We start from the raw sequence: 8,934 nt of genomic DNA, 5'->3' as shown, positions 1-8,934 counted from the left end.
AAGAACAAAGAAAAATTCTCAAACTTTTGGGACACTATCAAGTATACCCACATACATGTAATGGAAATACCAGAGGAGAAGTAAGAGAGAAAGCCTCAGAAATATTTTCTGTTTCTTTCTTTCTTTCTTTCTTTTTTAATAATGGCAAAAACTCCCCCAAATTGAAAGTTTATTTAGCTTCAAGTAGGATAAAAAAAAAAGATCCATACCCAGATGTGTTATAATCAAACTGTCAAAAGTCAGGGACAAAGAGGGAACCTAGAAAAGACCATGAGAAAAATGATGCATCATTAAAGAGTGATCTTCAGTAAGATAAACAGCTGATTTCTCATCAGAAACCACAGTAACCATAGGTCAGTGAAACGACAGATTCAAAGTCCTGAATGAAATGATAATTAACCAAGAATTCTATACACAGAAAAATGGCCCTTCAAGAGTGTGGAAGAAATTCATACCACTCACAAGTAAGGAAAAACTGAAATATTACTAGTTTACCTGTCCTATGAGTAATACTGAAATAAATTCTTCAAGCTGTAAAGAAAGACCTTTAAATAGTGAATTGAATCCACAAGAACAAACAACACAAGGAAATAACTCCTGAGGTAAATAGAATATATAAATGTATTTTCCTTTTGTTGTCTGATTAAAGTGACACATGAATAAAGCAAATGCAAGTCTGCACAGGCCATGATGCACAAAGATGTAATTTGTATGACAAGAAGGTCATACACAGTACAGACATCTTTGGGAAGGAAACATACTTTTACACAAGCATAATTTTGGGAGCTCACTGAAATTAAATGAGTGTATTAGTTTCCCATTTAGGTTGTAGCAAATTATCACAAACTTAGTGACTTAAAGCACATTAATTTACCTTATAATTATGTAAGTCAGAATTTTCACTAAAATCAAGATATCAGAAGCTTTGCATTCTTCTAGAGGTTTTAAGAGAAAATTATTTTTTTTTCCTTTTCTAGTAATTGGAAATTGTATTACCCCACTTTTAACAATGGATGCAAAACTAGATAAAAGATCAACAATAGAAGACTTGAACAGAAATATAAATTGATTATGTGTAACATCATCTACCTATCACTCCACTCAAACAAAAACTGAACACACAGTCTTTTTGCATGTACATGGAGCTCTTCTATAATAGAGCATATGTTAGATCATATAACAAGTTTCAATAAATTTAGAAGAATTTAAGGCATTCAAAGAATATTTTCTGACCACACTTGAAGGAAATTAGAATATTCCTCTGTTTTAATATTTAAGGAATATTTAAGAGCTTCATAAATGTGTGAAAATTAGACATACACAAATAATCAATGAGTCGGGGAAGAAATAATATAAAAATTAGAAATTACTTTGAGATGAATAAAAATGAAAATGCATCCTACAAAAATTTATGAGATGCCATTCTCCAAACCTCATTCCTACCATGATTTTAAAAAGAAAGAAAAAGAAGGGAAAAGTAAACAATACAAGACAACAACAATGGCAACAAAATCTTTCCATATTAAACTGATTGATGTGCTGAGACTATTTACTGGTGACTCACTCCTGGTTTCAGTAATAGCTTCCTAGTACAGTATTTTGACTGCTCTGGTCTCAACAACTGTAGTTCTTGGAATATTAATACAGAACCAATAGATACTTTTTGGTGATATATATGGAAAATATACAAAAATTTAAATATATGACCCTATATATTTATAATTACTGCTTGTCAGAACATAATTTATGGGTTTCGTAATCAAACAATAGAGTTCTCATATTGTCAGTGCTAAAATTTGTTCTCTTCATGTGAAATTTATATGACAATAATTAGCTATATAGGTATTTGTGAGACTTAAATGAGAACTGGATTACTTAAATGAGAACTATACATTACTGGATTTAAAATAAATGATAAAACTATCACATATCAATTTATTTATTTATTAATAAATTATTAGTATAATCTGAAACTTTATTTTTCAAGTTTTATGTAGAAATTTTGGCTCGTTTCTCCCCCCCCCCCGATATGACTAGAATAATAATATAATAAGTTCTAGAATAAAAGCAATATGGCCAGCATGAGTGCTTTCTATTGAGATGTGATTATCAGATCCTCAGACAGTTGGAGTAAGGACCAATGAAAATTCTCAGAGAAGGAAAGAAGACACTATATCTGTGAGTGTTCCATCTTCCCATCTTCTGCTATTTTGAAAGCTTTGTCTCCTACAAGAGCAATTTAATACAAACTATAATACGAATTTCTTTCAGATTCTGAAGGGTTCTGATCATGTCCTTCAGTTTCATAGAGGTATAATTCCAAAGTGATTTGTCTGTGGTAATATATGATTCTAATTGAGTATTTCAAGATTATTCCGTTTAGCTTATGTCTACTGGTGAGGGTTAAAACAGTCAGGTATAGAACAGACACTTTAGATTCAAATATTTCCTCAAGTCTTTATCAGTCTTTTTGAATTTTGAGATGGAATAAAACATAATTGCCTAGAACCAAAGTCAAGACCTGCTGGAAAAATAGAAAAAAAGAAAAGGTTTTCAATTGCTTTACTTAGTAGATAAATTGCATTTTCTCCAATATTTGGCTTTTATTTACATAATTTTGTATCTTTATATATCCTCAGAATTTATATCACATGAGTATAAACTCTAGGCTGTATTATATCACTAGAATATATTAAACTAAGAACTCATTTTAGATTAATCTTATAAAATTATACAGAATGTCTTTATTTTAACCATCTCTTACATAGAGCTAGTGATATGAAATAGTTTAGGAATGATTGATGTATTAGAAAACTTTGTTACAGTACATAGTTTTTAAATCAGTATCAAGAATGATTCACCAAGTACTCTGTGTTAAATGAGAGGTTGCTTGTTTATTACTTTTCTCTCATGGGTATTAATTTAGTAAGCTGATGGGTGATTAGACTCATTGTATACTGGAAGTAAGTCATCTTTTGACACCTACTTAGGGATATTATTATATATATAATAGTCATATTGTTTCTTAGGAAAAACACTCCAAAATATTGACAAAATATCTTGAATTATTTTAAATAAATGTGAACATTAATTTGAATTTGTGGTAATAATAACATGATTTGCATTAAAAAGATGTTTTAGGATGTTGGGCTGAGAATTTTTAATCATTTTCCAACACTGATTATGATAGAATTCAGTAACACAAAAAACTCTAATTACCCTTAATTTTCAATATAAAATTTTATTGTTGTATAATCAACAACATCTTTAAGAATTCTCTTCACAATTTTATTTACTCTGTATTTGACACTGGTTTTCCTCATGGTTGCATTTAATTTTCTTAATATGTAGAGGTGGTAAGCTGTTAGACTATTGTCACAATCAGTAAAATAACAGAAATGCAAAGCTATATTCCTGAATCATTTTATTTTAGTGTGATCATACAAATATAGTCTCCTGTTCCAAGTTTATTAAGTAATTTTTATGACTATTAAATATGCTCCATTTGATTAAATAAAGTATAAGATTCTAAGCATATGGTTATTTAATTCACTTGTGATTTTACTGGACAGAATCATATTATCTAAATAATATCTTCATTAGTGTTCATTTTCTTTGTGGGAATAGATAGAAGAATAAGAAAAGCACATGATACAGCACTATTGTGACTACTCCTTCAACTACAGCAATGTGATTTTAAACTTAGATTCAATTAGATCTAGTTTTACTTGCCTATAAGTCATCACTTCAATTGACATTGTCTATGTGATAGTTTAAAAAGAGCAACTATTTTCAACTCTATTAATGAATAGCCTCATTAAAAAAAAAAAAAAACGAGCTCATATAATGAAAGCTATTCTAAAATAATTTTAATGCTTTTACATTTTCCAATTTTATCTTCAAAATTTTCTTAATAATAAATATGACTTTAATTGACATAGTGTTATAGAAATTCACATTGTGATTTTATATGGGTTTTCTTTATTTAATATAAATTTATTTTAATTGAAGGTTAATTACTTTAAAATATTGTATTGATTTTGCCATACATCAACATGAATCCACCACAGGTACACATGTGTTCCCCATCCCGAACCCTGCCTCCCTCCTCCCTCCCCGTACCATTCTTCTGGGTCATCCCAGTGCACCAGCCCCAAGCAACCAGTATCATGCATTGAACTTGGACTGGCGATTCGTATAGAACAGTCTTTTGGACTCTGTGGGAGAGGGAGAGGGTGGGATGATTTGGGAGAATGGCATTGAAACATGTATATGGGTTTTCTAATTGATAACTTCAAATATGTCTGAAAGATAATTTCTATTATACATATGTAAAAAATATAATCTATCTTAATAAAACAAGCACATTGGGCACTGATAGTAAATGCCTAAACCTGATCTACTGCATTGTTTTCTTAAATCCTTGGATGTAAAGAAATATGTATACTATGTGATTGCTGTTGTTGTTCAATCATGTCTGTAGGCAACCCTATAAACTACAGCAAGCCACACTTCTGTCCCTTCACTATCTCCTGGAGTTTGGTCAAACTCATGTCCATTGATTCAGTGATGCTATCTAACCATCTCATACTCTGTCGCCTACTTTTCCTGCTGCTGCTGCTAAGCCGCTTCAGTCGTGTCCAACCTTGTGCGACCCCATAGACGGCAGCCCACCAGGCTCCCCCGTCCCTGGGATTCTCCAGGCAAGAACACTGGAGTGGGTTGCCATTTCCTTCTCCAATGCATGAAAGTGAAAAGTGAAAGTGAAGTCGCTCTGTCCTGTCCAACTCTTAGCGACCCCATAGACTGCAGCCTACCAGGCTCCTCTGTCCATGGGATTTCCCAGGCAAAAGTACTGGAGTGGGGTGCCATTGCCTTCTCTGGCCTACTTCTCCACCTGTCCTCAATTTCGCCAGCATCAGCATCTTTTCTAATACTTCAGCTTCAGTATCAGTCCTTCCAATGAATATTCAGGGTTGATTTCTTTAGGATTGACTGGTTTGATCCCCTTGCTATCCAAGGATCTCTCAAGAGTCTTATCTAGTATCCAGAGTTTGAAAACATCCATTCTTTGGTGTTCAGCCTTCTTTATCATTCAACTCTCACATCTGTACATGACTACTGGAAAACATGGACTTTGTTGGCAAAGTGATGCCTCTGCTTTTTAAGACACTGTCTAGGTTTGTTATAGCTTTCCTTCCAACACAAAAATCTAACTTTATGGCTATAGTTACTGTCCACAGTGACTTTGGAGCCCAAGAAAATAAATTCTGTCACTGTTTCCAGGTTTTCCCTTGTATTTGCCATAAAGTGATGGGACTAGGTGCCATGATCTTAGGTTTTTGAATGTTGAATTTTAAGCCAACTTCTCACTTTTCTCTTTCACTGTAATCAAGAGGTTTGTTAGTTCCTCTTTACATTCTGCCGTTAAGAGTGTTATCATTTGTTTATCTGAAGTTGTTGCTATTTCTCGTGCTGATCTTGATTCCAGTCTCTGATTAATCCAGCCCAGCATTTTGCATGATGTAGTCTGCACAGAAGTTAAATAAGCAGGGTGACAATATACAGCTTTGTTTTACACCTTTCCCAATTTTGAACTGGTCAGGTGTTCCATGTAAGGTTCTAACTGTTGCTTCTTGACCTACAAATAATTGGTCACTCAGGAGACAGGTAAAATGGTCTGATATTCCCATCTCTTTAAGAATTTTCCATAGTTTGCTGAGATCCACACAGTCAAAGGCTTTTATGTAGTCAGTGAAGCAGAAATATATGTTATTTCTGGAATTCCCTCGCTTTCTCTATGGTTCAACAATTGTTGGCAATTTTATGCTATGGGGTAACTATTTATAATAATAAACTGCATTTGAATAATATTTAGTTAATAAAACTATAAATATACACATAGAATAATTAACATTAGAATGGTAATTCTAAATACATTAACAGTTTAAAGAACAGTACAAATACTTAGTCTGCATTTTTTATGTATCAATACTTTGCTATTCACATTACATTTTTGTTCCTTATAGAAACCCTCCATATAAGGTAAGAATATATCCATTTACAAGGAAGAAACATCAGTTCTGGCAATTACTTAGCCTTTTCAAGATTAGAAAACACCCCCATTAATTAGATAATATAAATAATATCACATTAAAGACCACAAGGGAGCTTATGCCTTCTGACTAGGTGAGCTTCAGCTAGGTTTGAGTGAACATTGAAAAATGATCTATGACCCTTTAACTTGGGAGAGGAATTCACCTCATGAAAGGTGATTGTCTTCATCCCACATCCCTGACACTTTTTTCCTCATTAAAGTTCTGCCATCCATTTTTGTAAACTTATCCAGTAAAGAAGTTATTTTCAGTGAAACAGAATAAATTAGAATCCAATCTTAAGCCTCTCTCTCTCTCTCAAGCAAAAGATAAAGTTTTGTGTGTGTGTGTGTGTGTGTAGAACTGATTTAGAATTTATGAGGGAACATACATCAACATAATAAAGGCCATGTATGAGAAACCCACAACTTATATACTCAGTGGTGAAAAATGGAAAGATTTTTCCTTAAAAATAGAAATAACACTATAACACTCTCACCATTCTTGGTCCAGTTGGCTTGGATAAAATGTTAGTGGATGATATTGGTGATGTAACCATTATTAATGATGGTGCAACCATCCTGAAGCTACTGGAGGTAGACCATCCTGCAGCCAGTTTCTTCAAGACAAAGAAGTGGGAGAAGGGACCACCTCCATGGTTATTATCGCACCTGAACTTCTAAAAAATGCAAATGAACTGGTCAAACAGAAAATTCATCCCACATCAGTTATTAGTAGCTATTGACTTGCTTGCAAGGAAGCAGTGCATTATATCAGTGAAAATCTGATTATTAACACAGATGAGCTTGGAAGGGATTGCCTGATTAATGCTGCCAAAATCATTGGAATAAATGGTAATTTCTTAGCAAATATTGTGGTAGATGCTTTGCTCACTGTTAAATACACAGATGTCAGAGTTCAGCCTCTCTATCCAGTCAATTCCATTAATATTCTGAAAACCTACAGGAGAAGTCAGATGGAGAGCATGTTCATCATTGCTCAACTGTGTGGTAGGATCCCAAGACATGCCCAGGAGAATAGTTAATGTAAAAATTACTTGTCTTGACTTCAGCCTGCAGAAAACAAAAATGAAGCTTGGTGTACAAGTGGTTATTACAGTATTTTGTGGAGACTGGTGCTATGGCAGTTGGGAGAGTTTTTAAAAGAGACCTTAAATGCATTGCTAAAGCTTCCAGAGCAGCTATTCTGTCAACCTGGCCAATTTGGAAGGTGCAGAAACTTTTGATGCTTCAGTGATGGGACAAGCAGAAGAGGTGGTACAAGAGAGAATTTGTGATGATGAACTGATCTTGATTATAAACACTAAGGCTCTTACCTCTGCATCAGTCATCTTATGTGGGGCAAATGATTCCACGTATGATGAGAAGGAGCTCTCCTTACATGGTGCCCTTTGTGTGGTGAAGAGTGTTTTGGAGTCACAATCTGTGGTTCCAGGTGGGAGTGCTGTAGAGGCAGCCTTTTAAATATGCCTCAAGAACTAGGCAACCAGCATGGACACCCAACAACAGCTAGCTACTGTGGAGTTTGCAAGATCTCTTCTTGTTATTCTCAATACTCTGACAGTTAATGCTGCCCAAGACCCCATGGATCTGGTTGCAAAATTAAGAGTTTCTCAAAAAGAGGCTCAAGTTGACCCAGAACTCACAAATCTAAAATGAATTGGTCAGTGGTATATCCATGACAACAAACAAGAAGCAGGGAAGGTTGAACCAACCATAGTTAAAGTGAACAGTTTGAAATTTTCAACTGAAACTGCAATTATCATTCTTTAAATTGATGATCTTATTAAATTATACCCAGAAAAAGAAGATTATGAGCATGGAGGTTATGGAGATGCTGTTCACTCTGGAGCCCTTGATGACTGATTTGATTTATTTATAGCAATGTCAGATGTAGCTTTCTTGTACCTCAAGTATTACATGTTGAAGTGCAAAGGCTGTCAAAAAAAAAAAAAAAAGCAAGGTGCATTTCTATGGACTAACAACAAAGCATCTGAAAAAAATTTTTTTAATTAACCCATTCACAGTAGATTTAAAAATGTAAAATAGTTAAGAATAAATTTAATCAAGGAAATAAAAAAAAAACTGTACAATTAAAATTAAAACCTTTGATGAAAGAAACAGAAGAAAACAAGCAAATGCAAAGATAGTGCATGTTTATGGATTGGAAGAATTATTACTCTTAAAATGTCTGTAATACCCCAAACCATTTACAAGTTTAATTCAATCTCTATCAAAATTCAGTGGAACACATGTATACCTGTGGCAGATTCATTTCAATATTTGGCAAAACCAATACAATATTGTAAAGTTTAAAAAAAATTCAATGGAATTTTTCTTAGAAAAAGAAAAAAAAAATCCTAATATTTGTATTTTTATTTGTAAGGAACCACAAAAGAACCTGAATAGCCAAAACCATTCAGAGAAAGCAAAACAAAGCCAGAGGCATCAAACACTACAAAACTATAGTAATGATTAACAGTATGATATTGGTTTTAAAACAGTTACTTAGATCCTTGAAGCAGATCAGCCCAGAAATAAGCCCACACATACATGTTCAAGTAGCATTTGACAAGGAAATCAAAGAACATTCAATGAGAATCTCTTCTACAAATGGTATTGAGAATAAAAGATAAACATATGCAGAAAAAAATGAATTTGGATCCCTATCTTACACAACGCATAGAAATTAAAAACTTCAACATAAGGTTTGATACCATAAAATTCCCAGAATTTTGCATTTTAAGTTCCTAGAATTTCTTAGAAGGATTTTTAGCTTCCACATATGGTAGAAGCTCCTTGACATTGGCCTGGGTAAT

The 8,934-nt window shown here is 33.4% G+C and overlaps 1 pseudogene; it reads left to right on the top strand.

Moving 5' to 3' along the window:
* The first annotated feature begins 6,589 nt into the window (after positions 1–6,589).
* Positions 6,590–7,981, top strand: LOC133258120 (T-complex protein 1 subunit alpha-like; annotated as a pseudogene).
* Positions 7,982–8,934: the final 953 nt, after the last annotated feature.

The sequence above is a fragment of the Bos javanicus genome, chromosome 12 (genome assembly GCF_032452875.1).
Source record: "Bos javanicus breed banteng chromosome 12, ARS-OSU_banteng_1.0, whole genome shotgun sequence".
Classification (NCBI taxonomy): domain Eukaryota; kingdom Metazoa; phylum Chordata; class Mammalia; order Artiodactyla; family Bovidae; genus Bos; species Bos javanicus.
Note: the sequence above shows the minus strand (reverse complement) of the source record. Positions and strands in the feature narration are given on the sequence as shown.